The 17,217-nt window shown below is 42.2% G+C and overlaps 1 pseudogene; it reads left to right on the forward strand.

Annotated features, from left to right (window-relative positions):
- Window positions 1-4,984: 4,984 nt before the first annotated feature.
- LOC115668586 (2-oxoglutarate-dependent dioxygenase 19-like) lies at window positions 4,985-15,594 on the forward strand (annotated as a pseudogene).
- Window positions 15,595-17,217: the final 1,623 nt, after the last annotated feature.

Here is a 17,217-nt window from a genome sequence, read left to right on the forward strand (position 1 = left end):
AAATTACATAAATGCCCCTAGATAAAATTACAAAAATGCCCCTAAAGCCATGTCATCAAATTTAGGCCAATTATAGCATTTTCTTAATTATTAAGCAAATAATGTTGGCCATTCAAAGAGCACATCTTAGCCATCCGATATGACACGTCATTGATCTAAGTGAACAGAAATTAGCCAATGAAATGCTTACTTAATGAAGAAGCAAATCATATGAGCCATTAGATCAACCCAAAGGTTAAAATTCAAACTTAGAGGAGTATAAAATAATTTTTCCCTAAAAAATGTAAGGGCTAGCCATTTTCAAATTTAAAATTCTCTCTTTAAATTGGATAAACTCTCTCTCTCTCTCTCTCTCTCTCTCTCTCTCTCTCTCTCTCTCTCTCGGTCAGAGCTCCTTCCCCCGCTGTTTTCGGCCAGCTATCGGCCCTCCTCCGACAAACCACCGCTTGGCCGTCATCCCTTGCACATCCCTCTTGCTGGTTGTAAGCTTAGCCAGTACAGGGGAAAAGTGCCAAAAAAGTCCTAAACCTTTTGCATTAGTGCCAATTTAGTCCTAAACCTTTTTTTGGCGCCAATTCAGTCCTAAACCTTTTGCATTGGTGCCAATTTAGTCCTAAACCTTTTTTTGGTGCCAATTCAGTCCTAAACCTTTTGTTTTTGTGCCAATTTAGTCCTTCCGGCCAATTTTGACCGGAATTTGCCGACGTGGACGCCTGCCGGTCGGTCACCGGCGCTGACGTGGCGCCAACGTGGACAACTTTAATATTATTTTGAATTTTTATTTTTTTTCCTTTTTTTTCTTTTTTTTTTCCACTTTTTTTTTTGGTCTCTCCCTCCTCCCTCTGGCCGGTCGCCGGTCCGGCGACCGGCCAAAGGCCGGCGAGCTCGACCTCGCCGGACACTGGCGAGGGCGGCCTTGCCTGGCGAGGGCGGGCCTCGCCTTGGTCGAGCGAGGCTCGACCTCCCCAAATCCGGCGAGGTCGGGCCTCGCCCGACCAAGGCGTGGCTCGAGCCCTCGCCGGGAGGCCGCGGCGAGGGCACGCTCGCCATGGTTGGGCGAGGCCCGACCTCGCTCGATCTCGGCGAGGTCGAGCCTCGCCCGCCGACCCGCAGATCCGGCGAGGTCGGGCCTCGCCCGACCATGGCGAGGCTCGCCCTCGCGCGGCCTCCGGCGAGGGCGAGCTCGCCATGGTCGGGCGAGGCCCGACCTCGCCAGCCTCCGGCGAGGGCTCGAGCCTCGCCTTGGTCGGGCGAGGCCCGACCTCGTCGGATCCGGGCGAGGTCGAGCCTCGCCCGACCAAGGCGAGGCCCGCCGCCGAGGGCCGATGAGGTCGAGCTCGCTGCTCGGCCTGAGCTGCCGCCGGACCGGCGACCGCCGAGGGAGGGAGAGAGAGACAAAAAAAAGTGGAAAAAAAAAGAAAAAAAGGAAAAAAAATAAAAATTCAAAAAAATATTAAAATAATATTAAAGTTATCCACGTCAGCGCAGGTGACCGGCCGCCGGCCGGCAGGCATCCACGTCGGCAAAATCCGGTCAAAATTGACCGGAAGGACTAAATTGGCACAAAAACAAAAGGTTTAGGACTGAATTGGCACCAATTTAAAAGGTTTAGGACTAAATTGGCACCAAAAAAAGGTTTAGGACTAAATTGGCACAAATGCAAAAGGTTTAGGACTGAATTGGCACCAAAAAAAGGTTTAGGACTAAATTGGCACTAATGCAAAAGGTTTAGGACTTTTTTGGCACTTTTCCCGCCAGTACCGCCTTTCGTCGGAAGTGCTCATTTCAGCTCTCTCTTCCTCTTGGCTTCAAGAGCGTGTTCCATGCAGGTGAGGAGATCCGACAATCCTAGCCTCGTTTTCTGGCGATCTGACGGTGTCTAGAGGCTTTCCTAATCGAGTGAAGTGGTCCTTAGCTCATCCACAACAACCTCATGGCTGGCGCTCCTTCGAAATCTCGCCGGATTTTTCAATTTCACTTGATTTTGCTTAATAGTTCATGTTCTTTTGACCTCTTTGAATCCTTTTCTCATATCAATCTTTGGTATTGTCATTTAGATCTTGGATCGCTATTCTCAACGCCTTTGTGAAGTTCATTGGTGGCCAAATAGCTTAATTGAGCTTAACAAGTCCATTTAACAATGTATGCAATATCTAAACTTAGAGTATGATGTCAAGGATGAATGACGTGGCCAAATATGCATGTGAATTTGATGAAGGCCAATTGTGATGCTGAGTTTGCTGATTGAATGCCTAGAATATCATGTGTTAGGCAATCCATGTACATGAATTATTTGATGAATGTTTGAAGTATGTTGTTCTGTTTTGCAATTTTTGGATTCCAATGAATCAGTATGCTTCCATGGCTGATTTGAGCTTGAAACGTCAAAATCTTGAAGAGTGTTTAACTAGAGAATCAAAGTTAACAGCATGAGCTTCGATTTGATAGATGGTGTGACAAAATTGAATATCGTTGGCCATGTCAAATTGACCTCGTGATTTCAACTCAGAATCTGGAAAATATGCTTTTTGTTTTATGTTAATCTGTTCCTTGCCGAACTTGTCTAGATCTATGATTTTTCTAATTTTTTGTATTCGTAATCTGGGAACAGTGTGTCCATGAAAGTTGCAGACAACATCTTGATCTTTCTAACTTGAAAATTTCATAAAATTTCGTGATGATTTGATCTATACTATTCATCCTTGAAAAAGACATTTTGAAACTGTGTTTTGATTTGAAAAATTTCAGCTCTGTGAACAAGTTTTGTATAGCAAATTTGAGGTAGTTCGAGACCTTTTTTGCAAAAACTTAAAACTTAAAAGTTGTTTATTGGGTCCTTAATTTGAGAACTAAAAATTTTAAAGACCTAATGGCAACATTTGAGTGGCCAATTTGGAAAAAAACTCCGGATAAGGTTAGTTTGGCCTCGAAAACTGTTTTGCAACTGGATCCCAATTAAAAAATTGAATTACTGGGAAAAGTTGAGGCCTTTTTTAAACATGAATGTTGTTCATCACACGTTTTCCCAACCCGCTATAAAACTTGATACGTTTTCAATGTCATTTGATATTTTTCCCACATTTTTAAATCACAGGCTGAAACCGGGTCGAGTATGGGGTTTCTGGGTTGATTTGCATTTTCTGGTAATTCGACTAAGAACTAGTCCAAATGGTCTTCATGAACTTTGAATTATACATCCTAAGATTTCTAATGACACTTGAACCAAGTCAATCGGACGTCATTTGATAAGCCAATTGGGTCTAAATAGAACCTGCTTGAAATCTGAATTTTAATTGAATAAGTGATCCTCAATAGGCTCACTTTCCCTTGTGTGATTGATTGAGAAACAAGGTCACTTGACCTAATTGAATGTTTAATTCCCTGCTTATGCATGTGCTTGCTAGATGAACGATTAAGTACAATGCATGTTCGGTGGGTAATCTATGGTGAACACTTAAAACTGAATTTAGGATTTAAGTGATATCGACTATCGTTTTGTGAATGCAAATGGTGGCCGATTATCATTAACCATCAATCAATTAATCATAGTCATTAGGAATGGGGGTAATCGAAAAGCATGGAAGCCAAAGGCCGACCTCGAGGCCATTCCATTGATTGGTCTCAATGAATTTTGTGCTTGATTGTTTTGAATGATTGTACATGATTGCATGAATGAATGTGAATGAATGAAAACCGGCACCGTGGATGCTGGCCAAGTGAGGCGATCCAAGGAGGAGGCGGTCGAAGCTCTTGAAGACGGTGTCAAAAGACCGATGTCCAATTCGGTCTCAATTGCTTGTAATAATAATATTAGCTTAGGTTTTTAATAAACATTGGTTAGTTGAAAGATCACTAAAAACCTAAAAAGAACCAATTGTAGTCTCTAGCATAATTGAAGTCATATGTTCGACAATGAATATGGGAAATGTAGACCATTATTTGCCTTGAGGCTACTCGGTAGTGAATTAATTACACAATTTGTATCCAATGATCGGAATTAATGACCCGACTTTGGATAAGTCAAAACACAGGGCTCCCTATGGCCACGACCATGGATGTCACCTATTTCCTTGCTCAGGATAGGTTTAGGCTTCGAGGTTCACTTCGAGCTTCATAACAAGACCTTGAGAATTTTGAAGATGGAGATTCAAGACCAATGTCCAATTTGGTTTTAATTTGTACAATTCATTTATTGCTTGATCATGTCTTGAGTCTTCAATTCGTATTGTAATAATCTCGACGAGTTGCGGGTTTTTCTTTATCGCACTTAAAATAGTACATCTTTCATTACATTAGGTGTTTACTTTATACACCATTTTTAAATACATTGTTTGTTGATTTTCTTTGCTAGACTAAGATGGGTTTAGTTAAGTATCTTAAATAGAAAAACACAAAAACAAGATGCATGGACACTTAGTGATTAAGACTTTAGCATGAAAATGATAAAAATAAATGTGTGACCACGTTAAATAACAACTAATAAGTTAGCGGTATGGGAAGGGCGTTAGTGAAAACATTAACGTAACCTAGTCCAGTATCTAGACATCTCTGGTTTCGAAGAAATCGAAACGACATTCCCGCGTTTCGATTGGGTATTCTAGCAGACCCCCGACAAAGGCTAGCGGTGACTCCTAATTAACAAAGAAACATAAAAATAATCCCGTATCACACAAGGTATGAACTAAGGGAGAGTCCACGTTCGTGATTGACGGACCTTATGGATGAATTTTATGATGATGCTTTTTGAGCCGCCTTTTGGGATATGCCAATTGAAATGTCTCACGAACAACTACCTCTACGCCCATTTCCTGAGGAAGTCCTCCAAGGATAGGTTGTGACAGTCACCTGACGTCGAAAATGGAAGCACATTTACTATTTAAAAAAGGAGCTGCCACGTGGCAGTCTTGGAGAGTTTACCGAAGAGCTCTTTTTTCATCTTCCTTTTAAGTAGAACTTCTCTTTTCATAATTGATACTGTAGATTTCATTGAGACAGAGAGAGAGTGAGTTTCATCTCAAATGGCTACTGTTTGTCCAGTTGCTCCGCTCCACCAAGAAGCTAATACTTCTTGGCTCAAAGTACGGAGTGATAAGACTCTAGCTGAATCTTCCAAGCTCACTTCCATCCCCTCCCACTGCACCTTCACCACCTCCACTTCCGGTGATCAAGCCGTTCATCCTGACCACGATGACTCCATCCCCGTCATCGACTTCTCTCTCCTCTCCTCAAGTGATACCGATCAACGGTCCAAAGTCGTCTCGGATCTTGCAAAGGCTTGTCAAGACTAGGGCTTCTTCATGGCACCTATGTTCCTAGCTAGTTCATTAGTTCATTAGCTGCTTCATAGTACTTTTTTTTATTCTATTTGTCGCGAAGATGCAAAACAAACAGTTGGTAAATTTTGATCAGATTTCACTTATCAAACCTGTCATGAGCACTGAAAAGACTAGCAACGGTTTAAATTGAATTGGCTAGTTCAACCGATGATTGTTTATTTCCACTAGAGCTAAAGGAAATTCATGAGAAATTATTTCTCATTCCCTTGACTCCGAGAGATTGGGCGCTGCAAGTAAATCAAACCCGAAACCTTGTTTTTTTTTTTTTATGAATCTATTTTGCATAAATTGGTATCAAAGCTGGAGTCATTGTTGATCAGTATGACACACTCTCTATAAATGATTCGGCAGCGTCTTGTATGCTTTGTATTGATCATGGCCCCCGGATTATGTGGATAGGTGATCAACCATGGAGTCCCCGAGAGCCAAATGAAAGTGATGGTCGACATGCTGACAGGATTCTTCGATCTGACCGAGGAGGAGAAGATGGAGTTCAAAGGGAGGCACGTGTTGGACCCCATAAGATGCGGGACGAGCTTCCATGCTTCGGTCGACAAGGTGTTTTCCCGGAGAGATTTTTTGAAGGTGAGGGTGAATCCAGAGTTTCACTGCCCCACCAAACCAGAAGGCTTCAGGTATCCATTCTCTCTCTCTCTCTCTCTCTCTCTCTCTCTCTCTCTCTCTCTCTCTCTCTCTCTCTCTCTCTCTCCTATCCTGTATGTAAAAGTTCTCAGTTTGCACATACTGATATTTCTCTTTTCTTGATTTCATTTGAATATAAAAGTTTGAGTTTATTACGTAACATATATATAAAAAAACTCACATTTTAGAAATCCACCTAGATATTAGCTTGCATATTATCTGATCCACGACATTTAGTCGGGTATTTTAAGTGCTCGAGATTTACTTAAGATAACCTCTCGACCACAAAAAAAAAAAAAAACAGAAGGTCATTACCTGCATGCGAAATAATCTAAAAGCCACTCGCTCACCTTTCAAACACCTTAACCTAACCCAATGTATCAGGCCAACCAAATCCAAATCAAACTCTCTCTCCCTCTTTGCGTGCGCGCAAAGCCCGTTGGCTGCATCTCCCTCTAAGAAGGAGCCAGATCTGGCTTTATGGATGCTGGTCAAGAACTTGAGGCCCCACCCAACGGAAGTAGCTCCTTATACTTTGGAATCTCAAGATCATGATAGTTACACCAATTTTCAACCTCTTTTGCCTCACGAATCACGAATAATCAGAACTTGTCAATGAATGGGGCAAAAAAAGTTGGCTCTCGACAAATACCCCATGGAATAGTGTGCTTTTGTCTTTTTATACTAGTTAGAGATTCTGGAGCGTTATTGAGTGATGGTGGGTCCATCCTACTAGATCCAAGGATATAAAAATCTTTGAGATGGTACTCAGCAGAAAATTATTAGATACATCAGAAAAAGAAAGCATGATGAGGAACTTGAACAAAATTTTATTCCCTGGTAAGATGGGAATCCAAATCTTCGACTGGACTACTTCCAGTATCTGTCCATACATGAAACTCTATCCACTTCGGTGGCGCTTTTGAATTCTAAAGTTACCTAAATTCAAGATGTCATGATTTGGATACCAGATTTGCCATTTCTACATGACGCACTTGACCACTCAATTGATCCTATTGGTTCTGAACTGAAACAACTTCAATCTGTCCGATGCGGAAGCTCTCCAGGATTTTTGGTTCCAGTTTGTTAGTTTTGTAAAATAGCTCTATATTGTTCGAGAAATCTGGGAATCTTGAAACATAGCAATAGAAACTAAACGATTCTTGTGTTAGGATAGCATTATTTTGTATCGTCTTGATGGCTAACAACATTTTGTACACCTAGAGAAAATCAACAGATTGAGGATTCAATTTGATAGAGCAGGACAATTAGCAACACACCAGATTAAAGATTGAGTGACACAAACTTGTGACATCCATAAAGATGAAAAGAACATCACCATGGCATTTTCTCTAATCAATAAAGCAATGTTTGTTGCAGTGAAGTTTTAACAGAATACTCTGGGGCGGTCCGGAAATTAGCTAGGGGACTGCTCAAGGGTATATCGGAAAGCCTAGGACTCGAACCAGGCTATATCGATGAGGCAATGAACATGGATTCAAGCCTATAGATAATAGCGGCGAATATGTATCCGCCATGCCCGCAGCCAGAACTCACTATGGGCGTGCCACCACATGCAGACCACGGCCTGTTGACCATCATGATGCAAAATGGAATTGGCGGCCTCCAAGTGCACCACGGCGGGAAGTGGGTCAAAATAGATCCCATTCCGAACGCCTTTTTGGTCAACACTGGTGATCACCTAAAGGTACATATAGAGAAATTCATGTTCCATCTTTCTAACTGATATGAATCTGTGCGGAAGATGATCGTTCTACGAAGATTTGTGAGTTACGAATTGCTGACCTCGACCCCCAATCGAACCTGTGATTGGTAATCTCGGTATGAACGCGACCTGTTGACGAACCTGTGTCAACCAATCCACGCTATAACGCCACGAACAAGAGAATTCGCGATCTTACTCGATAAGTTGAATTCGATCGCCACAAGGGAGCCTTGATAAGATCTAGTCCTCAAGAGAACTCAAAAGAAAACTTCTCTATATAAAATTCTGTCTCTGCCTCTTAGAAATCTATAAGCAACCTTATATAGGGTGCTAACCCTAATCCTAATCCTACTAGGATTAAAATTACAAAAATAACCTTAATTGCTAAAAATTCGTCCAAAAATGAAAAAAGGCCTAAAAGTTCATCTAAACGACTCCAAATCGCTAAAAAACATCATCAATCACTACTAATAGTGAGTATTGATCAGCGGCCCGTTTCCAAGCGTCCATCCAAATTTGAGCCAATTCGGAGTTTGTTAATTCTAAGCTCCTTCGGAATTCGCTGGACCAAGAGTAATCATGTTGCGCCAAGGAGCTCCAGAATCTTCAAGTTTCGAATCCAGATTGTCTCCATTCCAAATATCTTGAACCATGATGCCGACAGCTTATTTGAATTCATTCGTTCTCGCTCGAGTGATCGGGCCTAGCGGATAGAACAACGGGTCCCTAGCACCTCCTTCTCGATAGGGTTCGATGTCCACATCATTCCCTCCCCCGTGCAAAGGATTTGCCCTCAAATCAGCGTCTGCATCAAAAAGAGTCAAATCAGAAACATTGAAAGTAGCACTAATACCATACTCACTTGGAAGGTCAAGCTTGTAAGCATTATCGTTGACTCTTTCCAACACCATAAATGGTCCATCCCCTCGCGGTAGCAATTTAGAGCGTCGCTGTTTGGGGAAACGCTCTGTGCGCATATGAACCCAAACCCAATCACCGGGCTCAAACACTACTTTCTTGCGCCCTTTGTTGGCTTGCTTTGCATACTGCTCTGTCTTAAGCTCAATATTCAGCCGCGTCTTCTCATGCAAAGTCTTCACAAATTCAGCTTTCTTAGCACCATCTAAATCCACACGCTCAGCAACAGGCAAAGGGGTTAAATCTAATGGAGTTAAGGGATTAAAACCATAGACAACCTCAAACGGTGTGAATTTAGTAGCAGAATGCGCGCTCCTATTATAAGCAAACTCAACATGCGGTAAACAATCTTCCCAAGACTTAATGTTCTTTTTAATGATAGCACGCAATAATGTCCCTAAAGTCCTATTAACTACTTCAGTTTGACCATCAGTTTGTGGATGACAAGTGGTAGAGAATAAAAGTTGTGTTCCTAACTTCTTCCACAATGTCTTCCAAAAGTAGCTTAGAAATTTAGTATCTCGATCAGAAACAATGGACCTAGGCATGCCATGCAAACGCACAACCTCACGAAAGAACAATTCAGCAACATTCGATGCATCATCAGATTTATGACAAGGTATAAAATGAGCCATCTTTGAAAATCGATCAACAACCACAAAAATAGAATCATTGCCATGCTTAGACCTAGGCAATCCTAACACAAAATCCATAGAGATATCAACCCAAGGATGCGTTGGGATAGGCAAAGGTGTATACAAACCATGTGGTTTAATCGTAGACTTAACCTGCTTACATGCGATACATCTCTCACAAACTCGTGTGACATCTCGTTTCATGTGTGGCAAAAAAAAATGTTCATGCAGCACTTCATAAGTCTTATTGATTCCAAAATGCCCCATTAAACCACCACTATGTGCCTCTCGCATTAATAACTCGCGCAAAGTGCATCTAGGCAAACACAACTTATTTTCATGAAAGAGATATCCATCATGCCTATAAAACTTTTCAAACGCAGCATGCTCACAAGCTTCAAATACTCTTCCAAAATCATCATCGTCAGCGTATAAACCTGTGATATGCTCGAAACCTAGACACTTTGCTCCTAGAGTAGTTAGAATTGCGTACCTTCGAGAAAGTGCATCGGCTACCACATTTTCCTTACCTTTTTTTGTACTTGATTACATATGGAAAAGTCTCAATGAACTCCATCCATTTGGCATGTCTTTTGTTCAACTTTTGCTGCCCCCTCAAGTACTTTAAGATCTCGTGGTCGGTGTAGATCACAAACTCCTTTGGCCACAAGTAATGTTGCCAAGTCTCCAAAGCTCGCACCAAAGCATACATCTCCTTATCGTAAGTCAGATAATTCAATGTCGCTTCGCTTAACTTCTCGCTGAAATACGCTCTAGGACGTCCTCCTTGCATCAACACAGCTCCAATTCCTGTACCAGAAGCATCGCATTCTATCTCAAAAGTAGTACTGAAATTCGGTAAAGATAACAAAGGAGCATTAGTCAACTTATCCTTTAACATATTGAATGCTCTCTCTTGCTCTTCTCCCCATGTGAAACCCACGTGCTTCTTGATAACCTCGGTTAAAGGTGCGGCGATGGTGCTGAAATCTTTTACAAATCTACGATAGAAACTGGCTAAACCATGAAAGCTGCGCACCTCTCCTACTGTCTTAGGTGTCGGCCATTCACGGATTGCTTTCACCTTTTCTTCATCAACCTGTATTCCATCAGCACCAACAACAAAGCCTAGAAATACTAATTTGTCAGTTACAAAACAACATTTCTTTAGGTTAGCATATAATTGCTCAGCCCTTAAAACCTGCAAAACAGCTCGCACATGCTCAATATGGTCATCAAGGCTTCGACTATATATCAAGATATCATCAAAATAGACAACTACAAATCGACCAATAAAAGCACGCAGAGCATGATTCATAAGTCGCATGAAAGTACTAGGTGCATTAGTTAACCCGAATGGCATGACTAACCACTCATACAACCCGTACTTGGTCTTAAATGCAGTTTTCCATTCATCCCCCTCTTTCATCCTAATTTGATGATAACCACTTTTCAGATCAATTTTAGTAAATATGCAAGCTCCATGCAATTCATCCAACATGTCATCTAGCCTAGGAATAGGATGTCGATACTTTACCGTTATGTTATTGATTGCTCGGCAATCAACACACATTCGCCAAGACCCATCCTTCTTTGGCACCAACAAAACAGGAACAGCACACGGGCTAAGAGACTTTCTCACATATCCTTGGTTTAGTAATTCGCTAACTTGCTGCTGAAGTTCCTTTGTCTCTTCAGGATTGCTTCGATATGCGAGTCGGTTAGGCAATGGTGCACCAGGAATCAAATCGATTTGATGCTTCATGCCTCGAATCGGTGGTAAACCTCCAGGAAGTTCATCAAGAAAGACATCTTCAAATTCCTGCAACAAAGACACGACAGAACTTGGCAAATTCGGGTCAAGTTCGTTAGTAGTAAACAGTGCCTCCTTGTACAAAAGTACAAGTATTGATTGGTCCAGAATCAAAGCTCTCCTCACTTCGCTCGATTTTGCATAGAAATTCTTTTCTCTCTTTTCTTTTCTCTCTCCTTTTCTCTCAGTTTTTACCACTCTACTCTTATCTTCCTCTCCTTTTACTTGCATCTCAGAGTTTCCACGCAGGCCCTCAGTTTTATCACTTTTTTTCTCTCTCTCTCAGCCTCACGTTGTAGTTTCAATTGATCTTCATACACCTCAGTAGGTGTCATTGGCACCAATGTGTATGTCTTCTGATTCATCACCAATGAATATCGGTTAGTGTACCCGTCATGATGTACCTTTCGATCATACTGCCATGGCCTACCAAGTAAAAGATGCCCTGCTTGCATAGGTATAACATCACACATCACCTCATCCTTATATCGCCCTATCTCAAATGGAACTCGGACTTGCTTCGATACTTTTACTTCACCACTATCATTCAACCACTGCAATCTATATGGTCTTGGATGCTTTGCAGTCTTCAATCCCAACTTCTCCACCATGGTACAACTTGCTACATTTGTACAACTACCTCCATTAACAATCAAGCTACAAATCTTACCATTCACCAAGCATCTTGTATGGAACAAGTTATCGTGTTGCTGGTGATGCTCCTCCTCTTTGACTTGAACACTAAGAGAACGTCTAACCACCATCAATTCACCCTTTGCTGGCATCTTAACATCACTACAATCCTTCAATGGTGGCATGTCATCATCCTCTTCCTCCCTCTCACTTTCTGATTCAACATCATTATGTCCAGTCATGATCATCACCCTCCTATTAGGGCACTGATTTGCCATATGACCCCTGCCCAAACACTTGAAACATTTAATATCACGAGTCTTAGTGTTAGGGTTTTCAGTTTTACCTGAAGCCGGATTCGAACCAACTTTGCCATCCTTCTCCTTCTCCTTCAAAGTTTCAATCTTGATATTATTTCCCTTCCAATTCGGCTTCTCGTCTCTCTTCCAATTAGACTTCCAATTCGAGCTTGAACCTCCACTACTCTTGTAATTTCGTTCCAGCTTCAATTGCCTCTCAACTTTGATGGCTTTGTCCACTAATTCCTCCAATTCATCGTAGTGTTGCAGCTCTACCACCCTTGCTATATCTCGGCTCAAACCACACAAAAATCGTGACATTGTGGCCTCACGGTCTTCCACCACTTTAGCACGGATCATAGCAATCTCCATCTCTTTATGGTATTCTTCCACACTTCTATTACCTTGTGTGAGATTTTGCAGCTTATGGAACAAGTCTCTGTGGTAATGACTAGGTATAAAGCGCCTCCTCATCACCGCTTTCATCTCATCCCACGTTTCTATTGGTCTTTCACCATTGCGTCTCCTCGCTAGTCACAAGTTGATCCCACCAAATTATAGCATAATCGGTGAATTCAACACTGCAATTTTTACCTTTTTTAAGCTCCGAATATCGCTGGCAATCAAATACCATCTCCATCCGTTTCTCCCATTCTAGATACGCATCAGGATCATTCTTTCCTTGAAAAGATGGAATCTTCATCTTGATGTTGCCAAGCTCATCATCTTCTCGACGTCTAAATCCTCGGCGTCCGTTTCTCCTCTCAAACCCGCCATCTCGATCATCTTCTCAGACGGACACATATGCATCATCAAATTGCCGCGCCATCTAGGTTGTGCCCTAGGCTCCTCTCGCGATTTTGTGGCCTCCCTCGTGGTGGCTCTCGGTCATCTTCAAGTCTCGTCTCACATCTTGCAACTCTGTTGCTAAGTGCTTCAATTTGTAAACTCAATTGCTGGATGCCTGCTAGAATCGCATCATCCCTTGGATGAGTGCGATTCTCCCTTTGATTCACACTTCCCTGGCCTGAGCCTGACATTTTTTTTTTAAACTTGCAAGAAAATGTTAGAGATAAAAGAAATCTCACTAGTCACTCCCTCACGTTTTCCGCTCAAAGTGTTTGTCACTCCTCTCGTGTTTAACTCAATTTCGGCTTTTTCTTCCCTCAATTAGACTCACACACTCTTGCCTTTTACCTCTCGTTTCCTTCTAGCAAGCTTTTTTTTTTTCAGACTTGAATCCAGTCTCACAAGCTCTTCACAACAATCGATAAACCACCAAGCAAGATCAAATTCAGCAATATACCGTTCAACTCAGCAATTCAGCAAATTTTCGCTAAATTCGGATTCAGATTCAATTTCTGCTACTGAAATATTTTTTTTTCTATTCGGTCCAACTATCAATGATAAAAACAAACGAGTCGTCCTCTTGAAATTTTTTTTTTTTTTGCTGAAACTTTTTTTTTGGCTTTTTTTTTGCCGATTTTTTTTTTGGCTTTTTTTTTTGCAGATTTTTTTTGGCTTTTTTTTTTGCCGGATTCTTTTTTTTTTGGCTTTTTTTTTTTGCCGATTTTTTTTTGACGAACTCAAGTACAATATAAAAAAAACAACTAGGACCGAAAACCCTAAATCAAAATTGAAATCACAGCAAGAACAAATTCAGAACCCTAATTCGATTAATAACGAAACCCTAATTCTATAAACCCTAGATTGATGAATGAAAAGCAATAAAAGTAGGATAACTAGACCTTGTAGAACTAGCTCTGATACCAGATGATATGAATCTGTGCGGAAGATGATCGTTCTACGAAGATCTGTAAGTTACGAATTGCTGACCTCGACCCCCAATCGAACCTGTGATTGGTAATCTCGGTATGAACGCGACCTGTTGACGAACCTGTGTCAACCAATCCACGCTATAACGCCACGAACAAGAGAATTCGCGATCTTGCTCAATAGTTGAATTCGATCGCCACAAGGGAGCCTTGATAAGATCTCAAAAGACAACTTCTCTATATAAAATTCTGTCTCTGCCTCTTAGAAATTTATAAGCAACCTTATATAGGGTGCTAACCCTAATCCTAATCCTACTAGGATTAAAATTACAAAAATAACCTTAATTGCTAAAAATTCGTCCAAAAATGGAAAAAGGCCTAAAAGTTCATCTAAACGACTCCAAATCGCTAAAAAATGTCATCAATCACTACTAAAGTAGTGAGTATTGATCAGCGGCCCGTTTCCAAGCGTCCATCCAAATTTGAGCCAATTCGGAGTTTGTTAATTCTAAGCTCCTTCGGAATTTTGGACCAAGAAGTAATCATGTTGCGCCAAGGAGCTTCGGAATCTTCAAGTTTCGAATCCAGATTGTCTCCATTCCAAATATCTTGAACCATGATGCCGACAGCTTGTTTGAATTCCTTCGCTCTCACTTGAGTGATCGGGCCTAGCGGATAGAACAACGGGTCTCTAGCACCTCCTCCTCGATAGGGTTCGATGTCCACATCACTAACCCCCCTCATTGTCTTGCAAGAGAGGTTCGATATGTTTCAACATTCATGTAGATAGTGTATGTCTTTATGGAGGGGACATTGTTATTATACATAAGACCATAGTTCATATAGGTGTCCTATAAATTTGCTGAAACAAACTCTTTTCACTTTGTTTCTTTCACCGGGTAATAATCAGTTACAAAGTCAATACGGATCTTTGTGATTTACTACTTTTTTCCCATCGAACCAATAAAGCTTATTGCAACTAATTTTTTTTCTTGACACTAATCAACTGAGTAAGATTATGAGCAATGGGAAATACAAGAGTGTTCTGCATCGAGCTGTCGTGAACGACAAGGCTACAAGGATATCGATCGCTCTATCTAATGGATCATCGCCTGACACTATCATCACACCATTGGAGCAGCTGGTGGATGGCAAGAACAGCTGAGCCATGCACATCGGGATGAAATACAAGGACTGCCTGGAACTTCAACAGAGAAGCATACTCAATGGGAAATCAGGCCTGGATGGGGTGGTTCATGCGCAGCCTGGACTGTCGGAACTTCAACAGAGCAACGTACTCTATGGGAAATTGGGCCTGGATGGGGTTCATGCGCAGCCTGAACTGTCGGAACTTCAACAGAGAAGCGTACTCTATGGGAAATCGGACCTAGATGGGGTTCATGCGCAGCTTGAACTGTCAGAACTTCAATTGAAAAGCGTACTCTATGGGAAATCGGGCCTAGATGGGGTTTTTGCGCAGCCTGAACTGTCGAAACTTCAACAGAGTAGCGTACTCTATGGGAAATTGGGCTTGGATGGGGTTTTAGTGTAGCCTGAACTGTCGGAACTTCAACAAAGTAGCATACTCTATGGGAAATCTGGCCTGGATGGGTTTTAGTGCAGCCTAAACTATTATACTAATGGATATGCAATCATGTTCTGCTTCCAGACTGTTTGGACTCTTCAAATTGCAACCTTATGGAACATTAATATTTTGTGATTCCAGGTGGAAGAACCATATAGCACTAATGTATTTAAGCTGGTCCTTTCTGTGATGTATCTTCTTGACAGAATAAATGGAAGTAAGAACACCATAAGTTTGTAGTTCTACAAATCATGATGGTTGGTCAGTATGAGCTAACAAATTTTTCTGTCTAGATTTTAATTGGAAATGACCACTTCGTTGGGCTAAAAATATCGGGCACTCAGCGCAAACAGAAGAACTTGTTTCTAGTATGATCTCCTCAACAAAAAAATTGACCTGTTTAGGCTGAGGAAATGCGATCTTGACCTCAAGCATAAAAACTACATAGGCATCTTGGGCGTATGTTTAGGATGATTCTAAAGCATTTGTTTCTTTTGGTTTCCACTGTTTGGATTAAAGCACCATACTGATTATATTGAATGATTAGTTCTCGAAGCAAATCAAGCATAATTCAGATATTTTACTCAAGAATTCACTATGTTCATCGCCTCTCGTAACCGCACGGATTTCGGCTGCGGCAGCTGTGCGTAATTCTCCTTGTCCCCGCAGAATCCACCGTACGCAGTGTCGGGAAACGACTTGCGGTCCCTCAACAAGAGTGGTGGAGGATGTGCCGCCCGCCTCGGCCGCAGATTCCTCGACCTCTGCGCAGCTTCGGCCTCCTCCGCCTTGCCGCTCTCGCCCACGTTGCCCCCGTCCGCGCAATCATGATATTCCCCTCCGGCGGTGGGAGCTGCTTGGAGAGCGCAGGTTGGCGGCCAGAGCTGCGAGGTGGCGGGGGAGAGTTGAGGAAGCCAGGGAGGGAGAATGTCATCATAGCTACACGACTGGGCCGACAGTTCGAGCGAGAATGTCGTCGAGAGAACATGCGAATGGAGGAGGTGAAGAAGAAGAAGAAGAAGAAGAAGAAGAAGAAGAAGAAGAAGAAGAAGAAGCAGAAGAAGAAGACGAGCTAATTATCCACTAAGACCATGGCGCATCAAGGTTTATAGCCTAGGCAAGGACGCATGGACGAGCATGAGCATTCCCAATTTCACGTGGACAATTCGCGAAAATTTGCGGGCATTTGTTAACGGGTCCGCGCACTGGCTCAATGCGCCCACAGAAGACGTGCCTTACGACTCAATCGTGGCCTTCGGTATGGAGAAGGAATCATTCGGAGAAGTCATCGAGCTGCCTCAATTGGAAAATCTATCGCAATTCTCTCTGAATCCGAGAGGCAAAGAGACACTCTCAGTGTCATGCGGTTCACTGGCTTAGTTGCTTTCGGTGTATGGAACCAAGAGGAATGTGGAATTTGGGTGATGAAGGAGTACGGCGTGGCCGAGTCCTGGACCAAGCAGCATCACATTGTGCTACCGATCGGGTCTGAGTGGCCTTGGGACTTACCAGGCATGGCAAGATGTTGCTTTGCATGGTCGATGAGAAGTTGGTGTGTTGTGTTGTGGAGGATATGCAGATCAGTGAGGTTGGAATCTAGGGAGGCGGCCCTGAGTCATCTTTTGATGTCATTGATTTGGGCGGAGGAGATCCTGCTCTCAGGAACCAAGTGGGTCGTGGTTCAGCGTTGACCATGCTCAACCTCCAATAAGAATTAGGTTGCAGAACAGTTACATAAATTTACATATGCTACCTATCTATCAGCATCAGGGGAAAAATGATATTACTATTGCCATAACTTTCGTACGGTACTTATTTGAGTATCATAACTTTTTTTTCGGTCACTTGAGTGCCA

This window comes from Syzygium oleosum, unplaced genomic scaffold (assembly GCF_021117445.2).
Source record: "Syzygium oleosum isolate NSW1041296 unplaced genomic scaffold, Sole_v2.1 Sole_v2.27, whole genome shotgun sequence".
In the NCBI taxonomy this organism is placed as follows: Eukaryota; Viridiplantae; Streptophyta; class Magnoliopsida; order Myrtales; family Myrtaceae; genus Syzygium; species Syzygium oleosum.